The sequence below is a fragment of the Carassius gibelio genome, chromosome B3 (assembly GCF_023724105.1).
Source record: "Carassius gibelio isolate Cgi1373 ecotype wild population from Czech Republic chromosome B3, carGib1.2-hapl.c, whole genome shotgun sequence".
In the NCBI taxonomy this organism is placed as follows: Eukaryota; Metazoa; Chordata; class Actinopteri; order Cypriniformes; family Cyprinidae; genus Carassius; species Carassius gibelio.
The window spans coordinates 51,817,437-51,833,303 of NC_068398.1; the positions used below are offsets into that span (position 1 = coordinate 51,817,437).

At 45.4% G+C, this 15,867-nt stretch overlaps 22 non-coding genes across 22 annotated transcripts; all 22 read right to left on the reverse strand.

Moving 5' to 3' along the window:
- Positions 1-3,414: 3,414 nt before the first annotated feature.
- trnaq-cug (transfer RNA glutamine (anticodon CUG)) lies at positions 3,415-3,486 on the reverse strand. The gene has a single exon. It is a non-coding gene; the product is annotated as a tRNA-Gln (tRNA).
- A 415-nt stretch (positions 3,487-3,901) lies between these two features.
- Positions 3,902-3,973, reverse strand: trnap-cgg (transfer RNA proline (anticodon CGG)). Its single transcript has one exon. It is a non-coding gene; the product is annotated as a tRNA-Pro (tRNA).
- A 753-nt stretch (positions 3,974-4,726) lies between these two features.
- trnap-agg (transfer RNA proline (anticodon AGG)) lies at positions 4,727-4,798 on the reverse strand. Its single transcript has one exon. It is a non-coding gene; the product is annotated as a tRNA-Pro (tRNA).
- Positions 4,799-5,290: 492 nt separating this feature from the next.
- trnaq-cug (transfer RNA glutamine (anticodon CUG)) lies at positions 5,291-5,362 on the reverse strand. The gene has a single exon. It is a non-coding gene; the product is annotated as a tRNA-Gln (tRNA).
- Positions 5,363-6,126: 764 nt separating this feature from the next.
- trnaq-cug (transfer RNA glutamine (anticodon CUG)) lies at positions 6,127-6,198 on the reverse strand. Its single transcript has one exon. It is a non-coding gene; the product is annotated as a tRNA-Gln (tRNA).
- Positions 6,199-6,613: 415 nt separating this feature from the next.
- trnap-cgg (transfer RNA proline (anticodon CGG)) lies at positions 6,614-6,685 on the reverse strand. The gene has a single exon. It is a non-coding gene; the product is annotated as a tRNA-Pro (tRNA).
- Positions 6,686-7,438: 753 nt separating this feature from the next.
- Positions 7,439-7,510, reverse strand: trnap-agg (transfer RNA proline (anticodon AGG)). The gene has a single exon. It is a non-coding gene; the product is annotated as a tRNA-Pro (tRNA).
- Positions 7,511-8,002: 492 nt separating this feature from the next.
- On the reverse strand, positions 8,003-8,074 carry trnaq-cug (transfer RNA glutamine (anticodon CUG)). The gene has a single exon. It is a non-coding gene; the product is annotated as a tRNA-Gln (tRNA).
- A 415-nt stretch (positions 8,075-8,489) lies between these two features.
- trnap-cgg (transfer RNA proline (anticodon CGG)) lies at positions 8,490-8,561 on the reverse strand. The gene has a single exon. It is a non-coding gene; the product is annotated as a tRNA-Pro (tRNA).
- Positions 8,562-8,959: 398 nt separating this feature from the next.
- Positions 8,960-9,031, reverse strand: trnap-agg (transfer RNA proline (anticodon AGG)). The gene has a single exon. It is a non-coding gene; the product is annotated as a tRNA-Pro (tRNA).
- A 492-nt stretch (positions 9,032-9,523) lies between these two features.
- On the reverse strand, positions 9,524-9,595 carry trnaq-cug (transfer RNA glutamine (anticodon CUG)). Its single transcript has one exon. It is a non-coding gene; the product is annotated as a tRNA-Gln (tRNA).
- A 770-nt stretch (positions 9,596-10,365) lies between these two features.
- On the reverse strand, positions 10,366-10,437 carry trnaq-cug (transfer RNA glutamine (anticodon CUG)). The gene has a single exon. It is a non-coding gene; the product is annotated as a tRNA-Gln (tRNA).
- Positions 10,438-10,852: 415 nt separating this feature from the next.
- On the reverse strand, positions 10,853-10,924 carry trnap-cgg (transfer RNA proline (anticodon CGG)). The gene has a single exon. It is a non-coding gene; the product is annotated as a tRNA-Pro (tRNA).
- Positions 10,925-11,314: 390 nt separating this feature from the next.
- Positions 11,315-11,386, reverse strand: trnap-cgg (transfer RNA proline (anticodon CGG)). The gene has a single exon. It is a non-coding gene; the product is annotated as a tRNA-Pro (tRNA).
- A 398-nt stretch (positions 11,387-11,784) lies between these two features.
- Positions 11,785-11,856, reverse strand: trnap-agg (transfer RNA proline (anticodon AGG)). Its single transcript has one exon. It is a non-coding gene; the product is annotated as a tRNA-Pro (tRNA).
- Positions 11,857-12,348: 492 nt separating this feature from the next.
- trnaq-cug (transfer RNA glutamine (anticodon CUG)) lies at positions 12,349-12,420 on the reverse strand. Its single transcript has one exon. It is a non-coding gene; the product is annotated as a tRNA-Gln (tRNA).
- A 415-nt stretch (positions 12,421-12,835) lies between these two features.
- Positions 12,836-12,907, reverse strand: trnap-cgg (transfer RNA proline (anticodon CGG)). The gene has a single exon. It is a non-coding gene; the product is annotated as a tRNA-Pro (tRNA).
- Positions 12,908-13,408: 501 nt separating this feature from the next.
- On the reverse strand, positions 13,409-13,480 carry trnap-agg (transfer RNA proline (anticodon AGG)). Its single transcript has one exon. It is a non-coding gene; the product is annotated as a tRNA-Pro (tRNA).
- A 492-nt stretch (positions 13,481-13,972) lies between these two features.
- trnaq-cug (transfer RNA glutamine (anticodon CUG)) lies at positions 13,973-14,044 on the reverse strand. Its single transcript has one exon. It is a non-coding gene; the product is annotated as a tRNA-Gln (tRNA).
- Positions 14,045-14,814: 770 nt separating this feature from the next.
- trnaq-cug (transfer RNA glutamine (anticodon CUG)) lies at positions 14,815-14,886 on the reverse strand. The gene has a single exon. It is a non-coding gene; the product is annotated as a tRNA-Gln (tRNA).
- Positions 14,887-15,301: 415 nt separating this feature from the next.
- trnap-cgg (transfer RNA proline (anticodon CGG)) lies at positions 15,302-15,373 on the reverse strand. Its single transcript has one exon. It is a non-coding gene; the product is annotated as a tRNA-Pro (tRNA).
- Positions 15,374-15,762: 389 nt separating this feature from the next.
- Positions 15,763-15,834, reverse strand: trnap-cgg (transfer RNA proline (anticodon CGG)). Its single transcript has one exon. It is a non-coding gene; the product is annotated as a tRNA-Pro (tRNA).
- Positions 15,835-15,867: the final 33 nt, after the last annotated feature.

Below are 15,867 nucleotides of genomic sequence, written 5' to 3' on the forward strand. Positions count from 1 at the left end.
TTTGTATAGAGTTAAATTTATCTTAATTCAAATAGCAGCTTCCTGCTGTAGTTAAGGGAACACAGTTATATCAATCTCAGCAATTTGAATCTCCGTGCCAGTTTTTCTGGACACAAACATAAAAGTTTTCCTTCGCTGTTGGTACACAGTTAAACTTTACTTGATCAAGCTTTTAAAACACTCCCATTCAAATTACTCTCGGACACACGCAGTGTTACGCGAGATTGCATTCACTTTGTGAACGGATACAAATGGGCAAACATTGTTCTCTAATGTTTAACGTTAATTTAGGGGAGTAGAATATCAAATTTGATTCGGCAGTGGAACACGCACTGGCAATCAAACTATATGAAATATGAATACGGGGACTTTGATAAATAGATTGAGGAACCCGCTCAAAACTATTCTTTATTCACCGATTTATATCCCTTTTGAAACACTAACAGTTTAGCTCCGTTCAGCAAACAGTGACTGAGATAGCGTTTGAGACATTGGAACACGCAGTGAAATCAAATCAGCTATAAAACAAGGCATTACACAAATGAGGAACACGCTCAATTTCTACCTTATTGTACGATCTCAGATGTTTACTTTTAAGTTCACTTACTGCTGTTAACAAAGGGGAGACGGACTCGAGTTAAAGTCTCCTCTAGCTCCTTTCATTCAAGCGGGAGGGCGCGCGCTGCTTACGTCACGCAAACACACACACATACTCAGGTCTCGGAAGATTTTCATCCGTCATTCCTTTAGCAAAATCAAAGATTAAATAACTTGGTTTATGCTCACAATTTAGGTTAAACTGCCCGCAATCATTCTCCACCATTATAAATGTAAGGGAAACAGGTCAATTTAGCTCAAAGGGAATCATTTAAGATTTTAAAGGGAATTTGAACAGAATCACTGTTTCACGGCTGTTCACGGAGACGCGCCTGCGGTTCAGTGAACGAGCCGTTTAACATCAAATCTGCGCTGGATACTAATATCCAAACTATAGTGAAACACTATCAATTAGCACAGTAACAAGATCGACAGTTTAAGACATTAACTTGTAAGCACAAAACACAAGATACTTCTCTTTTCAATATGAATAAGGCTTTATTAGATAAATCTAAGACATATAAACTAATCTAACACATAAACGCACGCACACACACATTCACACAAGTTGCAGGAAGGTCGAAAGTTAGGGAAAGATGAGTTTAAGAGAATGGAAATATGGAATCCCAAGTTAACAGCAATACGTTAAATTGCATAAACATGAACAACCATCAATCACGTAATTAGCCCTTGCATTGAGTTCCTCAATGAGGTTAAAATTATATTAGATACACCAGTAAAGGTCACAGTCTGGAGGTAAAGTTACTTGCATCTCCTGTGAAGAAGGAGCCTCGGTGAAAGGGCTATCCCGAGGTCGTTGATTGGCTGGAAGTTCAGTCTCTGAAGTGACGTCTTGGGAAGCCCGTGGTTGTTGGGCGTTGGCTGAAAGTGCAGAGTCGTGTTCGCTGGTTGAAGTTGAATGGACGTTACAAAATTTAACTCAGAACACGAAACTCTCAAACGGAAAAGAAAAGAAATAAAGTTTGACGAGACTAGGTTGTGTTCCTTCTCATAGTAGCAGCAGGCAGGCACGCTGGAACCGCGCTCAAAGAACAATGATGACTACCGCATGGCTAGATGCTACAAGCTAAAGCTAGGTAGCAAAGCTACAAGCTAAAAGCTAAGAGCAGGCATGACTGATAGCAGCAGCTAGACTAGAACTAAAAGCCGACTAAAAGCCGACTAAAAGCCGACATGGCTAATAGCAGCAGGCAGACTAGAACTAAAAGCAGACTAAAAGCAAGGCATGACTAAAAGCAAAATTTCATGGGGTCCAAAGTATTTAAAACTTCCTTGTTGGCCACCCCTCAAATGTTGCCTTGACCAATCAGATATGTTCTTTGGGTGGGTATCATAAATCATTTGTTTATCTTACCAAGCATGTGGTTCTTGCCTCACAGGGTCTAATTTTGGACATGATTCCTATAACATGATTATGATATATTTTACAAATAAATGATTGTCAGGACAATATCAAGCAAGAAAATGCGATTATTTGAATACTAGACATGACTAGGTATCCTATAGTTATCAAAAGACATACACAATAAGTGATTATACATGATAGTCAAATGTGTGGGTTACACGTAAATGAATATGGAGTTAAGCAATGGAATGATTCATTCATAAGTCTTTTTTGAGTTCATTCTGGTCCATATATAATGTATAAAAAGGGTTTCTTTGCCATTCTCTGGCAAAGGACTTTTCTGTGAAGACAAAGGTTTAAAGCCCTTCCCCCTTAGGAATTTCAGTCTGGTTTCACTGGCTGGGGGGGGGAAGTCAATGCAAGTATTTAACTTGATCTCCTGGGTTTACATGTGATGTCCAGCGTTGCATTCCAATCACGAACAATAAATTTGACAATCTCTTCTTCGAATTAAAATTGTCAATACTTGTTCTATTGGTGTTAATGTTGAAAGCTGTTGTGTGAACAAGTTGGTTGGTTGGTTATCTTGCTTGGTTCCTGTGGCACTAGAACTGATTTATGACTTCCTTGAGGAATTCAGCTCATGTTTCAGTGCACACAGCTCTGATAGACTCTTTGATTTGTCTGATTTGACTCATTTCTGCTACAGTAGAAAACACTCAAGGAGGCTCTGCGAAAAGCAACTAACCAGCAAGCATCAGAATGGTGTCTGAAAAGCATTCACGGCTCCACTCTGAGTAAACCCGGGATCGAACCAGGGACCTTTAAATCTTCAGTGTAACGCTCTCCGAACCTTGTAAACCAATATTGAGAAAAACATCAAAGCAAAGGACACGAGCCTCCAGTCAACCGCAAACGGCTACCCTGCATGGCAGCCAATCTGAGCCATCTCAGACACATTCACTTCTGTTGTACAAAGTTTAAATTGCAGATGAGGAACTGAGAACAGGGAGAAGTAGGCGTGAAAACATGCAGGTGTATTATTGTACAAGGGCAGAATTAGAGCTCATGCACTGACCAGATTTCTGAGAAACTCCATTTTTACGTACCTGCTCTAGCTTGGCCTGCCCTCGTAGATAAATGTTGATTAAAACATCAACGACAAAACACATAAGCTGAATTTAACAGCAGAAATCTACACCGTGGCACTGCCACACAAATCTTGCTGATGAGAAGCTGTCTGAGGTCTGTAATCCTGCTCCACAGAGGATCAGATGACATCTGTCTGCTCAATTTAGTTCCTGCTTAGTTTTATTTGAGTTCTAGATGGTTTGGAGGCCATGGTTAAAGGAGGCCAGTTTAGCAATACATTTAAAGACACACTGTCAGAGACAAAATTGTGACATAAGCCCAAGCTCCTCCATGCCAAACACTGCCAGACAGACTCTTGAAGGTTCCACCGAGATTTGAACTCGGATTGCTGGATTCAGAGTCCAGAGTGCTAACCGTTACACCATGGAACCAACAGTGTCAGTTCGTCTGTCTGAAGTGTAGAAAACACTCAAGGAGGCTCTGCGAAAAGCAACTAACCAGCAAGCATCAGAATGGTGTCTGAAAAGCATTCACGGCTCCACTCTGAGTAAACCCGGGATCGAACCAGGGACCTTTAAATCTTCAGTGTAACGCTCTCCGAACCTTGTAAACCAATATTGAGAAAAACATCAAAGCAAAGGACACGAGCCTCCAGTCAACCGCAAACGGCTACCCTGCATGGCAGCCAATCTGAGCCATCTCAGACACATTCACTTCTGTTGTACAAAGTTTAAATTGCAGATGAGGAACTGAGAACAGGGAGAAGTAGGCGTGAAAACATGCAGGTGTATTATTGGCCGAAAAAAGGCAGAACGGTCTGCTACTTTTCAGTAAGATGCCCAATGTGGGCTAGTCCGGGATTTGAACCCGGGACCTCTCGCACCCGAAGCGAGAATCATACCCCTAGACCAACGAGCCACCATGTTCCCAGATACTACTCAAAAAAAGGAGCTGCAAAGCGAGGTCTCTGGGATTTGAGCTTGGGCCCTCTCGCTCCCATACCAGCAATAAAACAAAAAAAACACACCCCATAACCGACAAGCCCTCAGATGCTCCTGCAACTAGCAAACGCAAGATGAAGGCTCACAGCGCCGTGAAGCGATCCAAGAATGCTTGGGCTGCATTCCTAAACCAATGTTTAGAAAAATGTCAAGGCAAAGTTTAAACTGCAGATGAGGAACTAAGAAGAGCAGCGAGATGTGGGCATGAAAACATGCAGTCGCAGCTTTAGTCTACTTGACAGTGGCGTATGTTTGGCCCAAGAATGGCAGAATGGACTGAAACTGCTCTAGAAAAGAGGCTGCAAAGACAGACGAGGTCTCTGGGATTTGAGCTTGGGCCCTCTCGCTCCCATACCAGCAATAAAACAAAAAAAAACACACCCCATAACCGACAAGCCCTCAGATGCTCCTGCAACTAGCAAACGCAAGATGAAGGCTCACAGCGCCGTGAAGCGATCCAAGAATGCTTGGGCTGCATTCCTAAACCAATGTTTAGAAAAATGTCAAGGCAAAGTTTAAACTGCAGATGAGGAACTAAGAAGAGCAGCGAGATGTGGGCATGAAAACATGCAGTCGCAGCTTTAGTCTACCTGACAGTGGCGTATGTTTGGCCCAAGAATGGCAGAATGGACTGAAACTGCTCTAGAAAAGAGGCTGCAAAGACAGAAGAGGGCTCGTCCGGGATTTGAACCCGGGACCTCTCGCACCCTAAGCGAGAATCATACCCCTAGACTAACGAGCCACAGGTTGCTCTTCGGTAAAGGCCAATTTGCTACGTATTTCACTCTGCTCGACGCTACGGTCGCTCTAACATCCTGCCTCTGTAGCTGACAAGGGCAGAATTAGAGCTCATGCACTGACCAGATTTCTGAGAAACTCCATTTTTACGTACCTGCTCTAGCTTGGCCTGCCCTCGTAGATAAATGTTGATTAAAACATCAACGACAAAACACATAAGCTGAATTTAACAGCAGAAATCTACACCGTGGCACTGCCACACAAATCTTGCTGATGAGAAGCTGTCTGAGGTCTGTAATCCTGCTCCACAGAGGATCAGATGACATCTGTCTGCTCAATTTAGTTCCTGCTTAGTTTTATTTGAGTTCTAGATGGTTTGGAGGCCATGGTTAAAGGAGGCCAGTTTAGCAATACATTTAAAGACACACTGTCAGAGACAAAATTGTGACATAAGCCCAAGCTCCTCCATGCCAAACACTGCCAGACAGACTCTTGAAGGTTCCACCGAGATTTGAACTCAGATTGCTGGATTCAGAGTCCAGAGTGCTAACCGTTACACCATGGAACCAACAGTTTCAGTTCGTCTGTCTGAAGTGTAGAAAACACTCAAGGAGGCTCTGCGAAAAGCAACTAACCAGCAAGCATCAGAATGGTGTCTGAAAAGCATTCACGGCTCCACTCTGAGTAAACCCGGGATCGAACCAGGGACCTTTAAATCTTCAGTGTAACGCTCTCCGAACCTTGTAAACCAATATTGAGAAAAACATCAAAGCAAAGGACACGAGCCTCCAGTCAACCGCAAACGGCTACCCTGCATGGCAGCCAATCTGAGCCATCTCAGACACATTCACTTCTGTTGTACAAAGTTTAAATTGCAGATGAGGAACTGAGAACAGGGAGAAGTAGGCGTGAAAACATGCAGGTGTATTATTGTACAAGGGCAGAATTAGAGCTCATGCACTGACCAGATTTCTGAGAAACTCCATTTTTACGTACCTGCTCTAGCTTGGCCTGCCCTCGTAGATAAATGTTGATTAAAACATCAACGACAAAACACATAAGCTGAATTTAACAGCAGAAATCTACACCGTGGCACTGCCACACAAATCTTGCTGATGAGAAGCTGTCTGAGGTCTGTAATCCTGCTCCACAGAGGATCAGATGACATCTGTCTGCTCAATTTAGTTCCTGCTTAGTTTTATTTGAGTTCTAGATGGTTTGGAGGCCATGGTTAAAGGAGGCCAGTTTAGCAATACATTTAAAGACACACTGTCAGAGACAAAATTGTGACATAAGCTCCTCCATGCCAAACACTGCCAGACAGACTCTTGAAGGTTCCACCGAGATTTGAACTCGGATTGCTGGATTCAGAGTCCAGAGTGCTAACCGTTACACCATGGAACCAACAGTGTCAGTTCGTCTGTCTGAAGTGTAGAAAACACTCAAGGAGGCTCTGCGAAAAGCAACTAACCAGCAAGCATCAGAATGGTGTCTGAAAAGCATTCACGGCTCCACTCTGAGTAAACCCGGGATCGAACCAGGGACCTTTAAATCTTCAGTGTAACGCTCTCCGAACCTTGTAAACCAATATTGAGAAAAACATCAAAGCAAAGGACACGAGCCTCCAGTCAACCGCAAACGGCTACCCTGCATGGCAGCCAATCTGAGCCATCTCAGACACATTCACTTCTGTTGTACAAAGTTTAAATTGCAGATGAGGAACTGAGAACAGGGAGAAGTAGGCGTGAAAACATGCAGGTGTATTATTGGCCGAAAAAAGGCAGAACGGTCTGCTACTTTTCAGTAAGATGCCCAATGTGGGCTAGTCCGGGATTTGAACCCGGGACCTCTCGCACCCGAAGCGAGAATCATACCCCTAGACCAACGAGCCACCATGTTCCCAGATACTACTCAAAAAAAGGAGCTGCAAAGCGAGGTCTCTGGGATTTGAGCTTGGGCCCTCTCGCTCCCATACCAGCAATAAAACAAAAAAAACACACCCCATAACCGACAAGCCCTCAGATGCTCCTGCAACTAGCAAACGCAAGATGAAGGCTCACAGCGCCGTGAAGCGATCCAAGAATGCTTGGGCTGCATTCCTAAACCAATGTTTAGAAAAATGTCAAGGCAAAGTTTAAACTGCAGATGAGGAACTAAGAAGAGCAGCGAGATGTGGGCATGAAAACATGCAGTCGCAGCTTTAGTCTACTTGACAGTGGCGTATGTTTGGCCCAAGAATGGCAGAATGGACTGAAACTGCTCTAGAAAAGAGGCTGCAAAGACAGACGAGGTCTCTGGGATTTGAGCTTGGGCCCTCTCGCTCCCATACCAGCAATAAAACAAAAAAAAACACACCCCATAACCGACAAGCCCTCAGATGCTCCTGCAACTAGCAAACGCAAGATGAAGGCTCACAGCGCCGTGAAGCGATCCAAGAATGCTTGGGCTGCATTCCTAAACCAATGTTTAGAAAAATGTCAAGGCAAAGTTTAAACTGCAGATGAGGAACTAAGAAGAGCAGCGAGATGTGGGCATGAAAACATGCAGTCGCAGCTTTAGTCTACCTGACAGTGGCGTATGTTTGGCCCAAGAATGGCAGAATGGACTGAAACTGCTCTAGAAAAGAGGCTGCAAAGACAGAAGAGGGCTCGTCCAGGATTTGAACCCGGGACCTCTCGCACCCTAAGCGAGAATCATACCCCTAGACCAACGAGCCACAGGTTGCTCTTCGGTAAAGGCCAATTTGCTACGTATTTCACTCTGCTCGACGCTACGGTCGCTCTAACATCCTGCCTCTGTAGCTGACAAGGGCAGAATTAGAGCTCATGCACTGACCAGATTTCTGAGAAACTCCATTTTTACGTACCTGCTCTAGCTTGGCCTGCCCTCGTAGATAAATGTTGATTAAAACATCAACGACAAAACACATAAGCTGAATTTAACAGCAGAAATCTACACCGTGGCACTGCCACACAAATCTTGCTGATGAGAAGCTGTCTGAGGTCTGTAATCCTGCTCCACAGAGGATCAGATGACATCTGTCTGCTCAATTTAGTTCCTGCTTAGTTTTATTTGAGTTCTAGATGGTTTGGAGGCCATGGTTAAAGGAGGCCAGTTTAGCAATACATTTAAAGACACACTGTCAGAGACAAAATTGTGACATAAGCCCAAGCTCCTCCATGCCAAACACTGCCAGACAGACTCTTGAAGGTTCCACCGAGATTTGAACTCAGATTGCTGGATTCAGAGTCCAGAGTGCTAACCGTTACACCATGGAACCAACAGTGTCAGTTCGTCTGTCTGAAGTGTAGAAAACACTCAAGGAGGCTCTGCGAAAAGCAACTAACCAGCAAGCATCAGAATGGTGTCTGAAAAGCATTCACGGCTCCACTCTGAGTAAACCCGGGATCGAACCAGGGACCTTTAAATCTTCAGTGTAACGCTCTCCGAACCTTGTAAACCAATATTGAGAAAAACATCAAAGCAAAGGACACGAGCCTCCAGTCAACCGCAAACGGCTACCCTGCATGGCAGCCAATCTGAGCCATCTCAGACACATTCACTTCTGTTGTACAAAGTTTAAATTGCAGATGAGGAACTGAGAGCAGGGAGAAGTTGGCGTGAAAACATGCAGGTGTATTATTGGCCGAAAGAAGGCAGAACGGTCTGCTACTTTTCAGTAAGATGCTCAATGTGGGCTCGTCCGGGATTTGAACCCGGGACCTCTCGCACCCGAAGCGAGAATCATACCCCTAGACCAACGAGCCACCATGTTCCCAGATACTACTCAAAAAAAGGAGCTGCAAAGCGAGGTCTCTGGGATTTGAGCTTGGGCCCTCTCGCTCCCATACCAGCAATAAAACAAAAAAAACACACCCCATAACCGACAAGCCCTCAGATGCTCCTGCAACTAGCAAACGCAAGATGAAGGCTCACAGCGCCGTGAAGCGATCCAAGAATGCTTGGGCTGCATTCCTAAACCAATGTTTAGAAAAATGTCAAGGCAAAGTTTAAACTGCAGATGAGGAACTAAGAAGAGCAGCGAGATGTGGGCATGAAAACATGCAGTCGCAGCTTTAGTCTACTTGACAGTGGCGTATGTTTGGCCCAAGAATGGCAGAATGGACTGAAACTGCTCTAGAAAAGAGGCTGTAAAGACAGAAGAGGGCTCGTCCGGGATTTGAACCCGGGACCTCTCGCACCCTAAGCGAGAATCATACCCCTAGACCAACGAGCCACAGGTTGCTGTTCGGTAAAGGCCAATTTGCTACGTATTTCACTCTGCTCGACGCTACGGTCGCTCTAACATCCTGCCTCTGTAGCTGACAAGGGCAGAATTAGAGCTCATGCACTGACCAGATTTCTGAGAAACTCCATTTTTACGTACCTGCTCTAGCTTGGCCTGCCCTCGTAGATAAATGTTGATTAAAACATCAACGACAAAACACATAAGCTGAATTTAACAGCAGAAATCTACACCGTGGCACTGCCACACAAATCTTGCTGATGAGAAGCTGTCTGAGGTCTGTAATCCTGCTCCACAGAGGATCAGATGACATCTGTCTGCTCAATTTAGTTCCTGCTTAGTTTTATTTGAGTTCTAGATGGTTTGGAGGCCATGGTTAAAGGAGGCCAGTTTAGCAATACATTTAAAGACACACTGTCAGAGACAAAATTGTGACATAAGCCCAAGCTCCTCCATGCCAAACAGTGCCAGACAGACTCTTGAAGGTTCCACCGAGATTTGAACTCGGATTGCTGGATTCAGAGTCCAGAGTGCTAACCGTTACACCATGGAACCAACAGTGTCAGTTCGTCTGTCTGAAGTGTAGAAAACACTCAAGGAGGCTCTGCGAAAAGCAACTAACCAGCAAGCATCAGAATGGTGTCTGAAAAGCATTCACGGCTCCACTCTGAGTAAACCCGGGATCGAACCAGGGACCTTTAAATCTTCAGTGTAACGCTCTCCGAACCTTGTAAACCAATATTGAGAAAAACATCAAAGCAAAGGACACGAGCCTCCAGTCAACCGCAAACGGCTACCCTGCATGGCAGCCAATCTGAGCCATCTCAGACACATTCACTTCTGTTGTACAAAGTTTAAATTGCAGATGAGGAACTGAGAACAGGGAGAAGTAGGCGTGAAAACATGCAGGTGTATTATTGTACAAGGGCAGAATTAGAGCTCATGCACTGACCAGATTTCTGAGAAACTCCATTTTTACGTACCTGCTCTAGCTTGGCCTGCCCTCGTAGATAAATGTTGATTAAAACATCAACGACAAAACACATAAGCTGAATTTAACAGCAGAAATCTACACCGTGGCACTGCCACACAAATCTTGCTGATGAGAAGCTGTCTGAGGTCTGTAATCCTGCTCCACAGAGGATCAGATGACATCTGTCTGCTCAATTTAGTTCCTGCTTAGTTTTATTTGAGTTCTAGATGGTTTGGAGGCCATGGTTAAAGGAGGCCAGTTTAGCAATACATTTAAAGACACACTGTCAGAGACAAAATTGTGACATAAGCCCAAGCTCCTCCATGCCAAACACTGCCAGACAGACTCTTGAAGGTTCCACCGAGATTTGAACTCAGATTGCTGGATTCAGAGTCCAGAGTGCTAACCGTTACACCATGGAACCAACAGTGTCAGTTCGTCTGTCTGAAGTGTAGAAAACACTCAAGGAGGCTCTGCGAAAAGCAACTAACCAGCAAGCATCAGAATGGTGTCTGAAAAGCATTCACGGCTCCACTCTGAGTAAACCCGGGATCGAACCAGGGACCTTTAAATCTTCAGTGTAACGCTCTCCGAACCTTGTAAACCAATATTGAGAAAAACATCAAAGCAAAGGACACGAGCCTCCAGTCAACCGCAAACGGCTACCCTGCATGGCAGCCAATCTGAGCCATCTCAGACACATTCACTTCTGTTGTACAAAGTTTAAATTGCAGATGAGGAACTGAGAACAGGGAGAAGTTGGCGTGAAAACATGCAGGTGTATTATTGGCCGAAAGAAGGCAGAACGGTCTGCTACTTTTCAGTAAGATGCCCAATGTGGGCTCGTCCGGGATTTGAACTCGGGACCTCTCGCACCCGAAGCGAGAATCATACCCCTAGACCAACGAGCCACCATGTTCCCAGATACTACTCAAAAAAAGGAGCTGCAAAGCGAGGTCTCTGGGATTTGAGCTTGGGCCCTCTCGCTCCCATACCAGCAATAAAACAAAAAAAAACACACCCCATAACCGACAAGCCCTCAGATGCTCCTGCAACTAGCAAACGCAAGATGAAGGCTCACAGCGCCGTGAAGCGATCCAAGAATGCTTGGGCTGCATTCCTAAACCAATGTTTAGAAAAATGTCAAGTTAAAGTTTAAACTGCAGATGAGGAACTAAGAAGAGCAGCGAGATGTGGGCATGAAAACATGCAGTCGCAGCTTTAGTCTACTTGACAGTGGCGTATGTTTGGCCCAAGAATGGCAGAATCTGCTCTAGAAAAGAGGCTGCAAAGACAGAAGAGGGCTCGTCCGGGATTTGAACCCGGGACCTCTCGCACCCGAAGCGAGAATCATACCCCTAGACCAACGAGCCACCATGTTTCCAGATACTACTCAAAAAAAGGAGCTGCAAAGCGAGGTCTCTGGGATTTGAGCTTGGGCCCTCTCGCTCCCATACCAGCAATAAAACAAAAAAAACACACCCCATAACCGACAAGCCCTCAGATGCTCCTGCAACTAGCAAACGCAAGATGAAGGCTCACAGCGCCGTGAAGCGATCCAAGAATGCTTGGGCTGCATTCCTAAACCAATGTTTAGAAAAATGTCAAGGCAAAGTTTAAACTGCAGATGAGGAACTAAGAAGAGCAGCGAGATGTGGGCATGAAAACATGCAGTCGCAGCTTTAGTCTACTTGACAGTGGCGTATGTTTGGCCCAAGAATGGCAGAATGGACTGAAACTGCTCTAGAAAAGAGGCTGCAAAGACAGAAGAGGGCTCGTCCAGGATTTGAACCCGGGACCTCTCGCACCCTAAGCGAGAATCATACCCCTAGACCAACGAGCCACAGGTTGCTGTTCGGTAAAGGCCAATTTGCTACGTATTTCACTCTGCTCGACGCTACGGTCGCTCTAACATCCTGCCTCTGTAGCTGACAAGGGCAGAATTAGAGCTCATGCACTGACCAGATTTCTGAGAAACTCCATTTTTACGTACCTGCTCTAGCTTGGCCTGCCATCGTAGATAAATGTTGATTAAAACATCAACGACAAAACACATAAGCTGAATTTAACAGCAGAAATCTACACCGTGGCACTGCCACACAAATCTTGCTGATGAGAAGCTGTCTGAGGTCTGTAATCCTGCTCCACAGAGGATCAGATGACATCTGTCTGCTCAATTTAGTTCCTGCTTAGTTTTATTTGAGTTCTAGATGGTTTGGAGGCCATGGTTAAAGGAGGCCAGTTTAGCAATACATTTAAAGACACACTGTCAGAGACAAAATTGTGACATAAGCCCAAGCTCCTCCATGCCAAACACTGCCAGACAGACTCTTGAAGGTTCCACCGAGATTTGAACTCGGATTGCTGGATTCAGAGTCCAGAGTGCTAACCGTTACACCATGGAACCAACAGTATCAGTTCATCTGTCTGAAGTGTAGAAAACACTCAAGGAGGCTCTGCGAAAAGCAACTAACCAGCAAGCATCAGAATGGTGTCTGAAAAGCATTCACGGCTCCACTCTGAGTAAACCCGGGATCGAACCAGGGACCTTTAAATCTTCAGTGTAACGCTCTCCGAACCTTGTAAACCAATATTGAGAAAAACATCAAAGCAAAGGACACGAGCCTCCAGTCAACCGCAAACGGCTACCCTGCATGGCAGCCAATCTGAGCCATCTCAGACACATTCACTTCTGTTGTACAAAGTTTAAATTGCAGATGAGGAACTGAGAACAGGGAGAAGTAGGCGTGAAAACATGCAGGTGTATTATTGGCCGAAAAAAGGCAGAACGGTCTGCTACTTTTCAGTAAGATGCCCAATGTGGGCTAGTCCGGGATTTGAACCCGGGACCTCTCGCACCCGAAGCGAGAATCATACCCCTAGACCAACGAGCCACCATGTTCCCAGATACTACTCAAAAAAAGGAGCTGCAAAGCGAGGTCTCTGGGATTTGAGCTTGGGCCCTCTCGCTCCCATACCAGCAATAAAACAAAAAAAACACACCCCATAACCGACAAGCCCTCAGATGCTCCTGCAACTAGCAAACGCAAGATGAAGGCTCACAGCGCCGTGAAGCGATCCAAGAATGCTTGGGCTGCATTCCTAAACCAATGTTTAGAAAAATGTCAAGGCAAAGTTTAAACTGCAGATGAGGAACTAAGAAGAGCAGCGAGATGTGGGCATGAAAACATGCAGTCGCAGCTTTAGTCTACTTGACAGTGGCGTATGTTTGGCCCAAGAATGGCAGAATGGACTGAAACTGCTCTAGAAAAGAGGCTGCAAAGACAGACGAGGTCTCTGGGATTTGAGCTTGGGCCCTCTCGCTCCCATACCAGCAATAAAACAAAAAAAAACACACCCCATAACCGAATGACAAAAGACAGAAAGACAGAAGAGGGCTCGTCCGGGATTTGAACCCGGGACCTCTCGCACCCTAAGCGAGAATCATACCCCTAGACCAACGAGCCACAGGTTGCTGTTCGGTAAAGGCCAATTTGCTACGTATTTCACTCTGCTCGACGCTACGGTCGCTCTAACATCCTGCCTCTGTAGCTGACAAGGGCAGAATTAGAGCTCATGCACTGACCAGATTTCTGAGAAACTCCATTTTTACGTACCTGCTCTAGCTTGGCCTGCCATCGTAGATAAATGTTGATTAAAACATCAACGACAAAACACATAAGCTGAATTTAACAGCAGAAATCTACACCGTGGCACTGCCACACAAATCTTGCTGATGAGAAGCTGTCTGAGGTCTGTAATCCTGCTCCACAGAGGATCAGATGACATCTGTCTGCTCAATTTAGTTCCTGCTTAGTTTTATTTGAGTTCTAGATGGTTTGGAGGCCATGGTTAAAGGAGGCCAGTTTAGCAATACATTTAAAGACACACTGTCAGAGACAAAATTGTGACATAAGCCCAAGCTCCTCCATGCCAAACAGTGCCAGACAGACTCTTGAAGGTTCCACCGAGATTTGAACTCGGATTGCTGGATTCAGAGTCCAGAGTGCTAACCGTTACACCATGGAACCAACAGTGTCAGTTCGTCTGTCTGAAGTGTAGAAAACACTCAAGGAGGCTCTGCGAAAAGCAACTAACCAGCAAGCATCAGAATGGTGTCTGAAAAGCATTCACGGCTCCACTCTGAGTAAACCCGGGATCGAACCAGGGACCTTTAAATCTTCAGTGTAACGCTCTCCGAACCTTGTAAACCAATATTGAGAAAAACATCAAAGCAAAGGACACGAGCCTCCAGTCAACCGCAAACGGCTACCCTGCATGGCAGCCAATCTGAGCCATCTCAGACACATTCACTTCTGTTGTACAAAGTTTAAATTGCAGATGAGGAACTGAGAACAGGGAGAAGTAGGCGTGAAAACATGCAGGTGTATTATTGTACAAGGGCAGAATTAGAGCTCATGCACTGACCAGATTTCTGAGAAACTCCATTTTTACGTACCTGCTCTAGCTTGGCCTGCCCTCGTAGATAAATGTTGATTAAAACATCAACGACAAAACACATAAGCTGAATTTAACAGCAGAAATCTACACCGTGGCACTGCCACACAAATCTTGCTGATGAGAAGCTGTCTGAGGTCTGTAATCCTGCTCCACAGAGGATCAGATGACATCTGTCTGCTCAATTTAGTTCCTGCTTAGTTTTATTTGAGTTCTAGATGGTTTGGAGGCCATGGTTAAAGGAGGCCAGTTTAGCAATACATTTAAAGACACACTGTCAGAGACAAAATTGTGACATAAGCCCAAGCTCCTCCATGCCAAACACTGCCAGACAGACTCTTGAAGGTTCCACCGAGATTTGAACTCGGATTGCTGGATTCAGAGTCCAGAGTGCTAACCGTTACACCATGGAACCAACAGTGTCAGTTCGTCTGTCTGAAGTGTAGAAAACACTCAAGGAGGCTCTGCGAAAAGCAACTAACCAGCAAGCATCAGAATGGTGTCTGAAAAGCATTCACGGCTCCACTCTGAGTAAACCCGGGATCGAACCAGGGACCTTTAAATCTTCAGTGTAACGCTCTCCGAACCTTGTAAACCAATATTGAGAAAAACATCAAAGCAAAGGACACGAGCCTCCAGTCAACCGCAAACGGCTACCCTGCATGGCAGCCAATCTGAGCCATCTCAGACACATTCACTTCTGTTGTACAAAGTTTAAATTGCAGATGAGGAACTGAGAACAGGGAGAAGTTGGCGTGAAAACATGCAGGTGTATTATTGGCCGAAAGAAGGCAGAACGGTCTGCTACTTTTCAGTAAGATGCCCAATGTGGGCTCGTCCGGGATTTGAACTCGGGACCTCTCGCACCCGAAGCGAGAATCATACCCCTAGACCAACGAGCCACCATGTTCCCAGATACTACTCAAAAAAAGGAGCTGCAAAGCGAGGTCTCTGGGATTTGAGCTTGGGCCCTCTCGCTCCCATACCAGCAATAAAACAAAAAAAACACACCCCATAACCGACAAGCCCTCAGATGCTCCTGCAACTAGCAAACGCAAGATGAAGGCTCACAGCGCCGTGAAGCGATCCAAGAATGCTTGGGCTGCATTCCTAAACCAATGTTTAGAAAAATGTCAAGTTAAAGTTTAAACTGCAGATGAGGAACTAAGAAGAGCAGCGAGATGTGGGCATGAAAACATGCAGTCGCAGCTTTAGTCTACTTGACAGTGGCGTATGTTTGGCCCAAGAATGGCAGAATCTGCTCTAGAAAAGAGGCTGCAAAGACAGAAGAGGGCTCGTCCGGGATTTGAACCCGGGACCTCTCGCACCCGAAGCGAGAATCATACCCCTAGACCAACGAGCCACCATGTTTCCAGATACTACTCAAAAAAAGGAG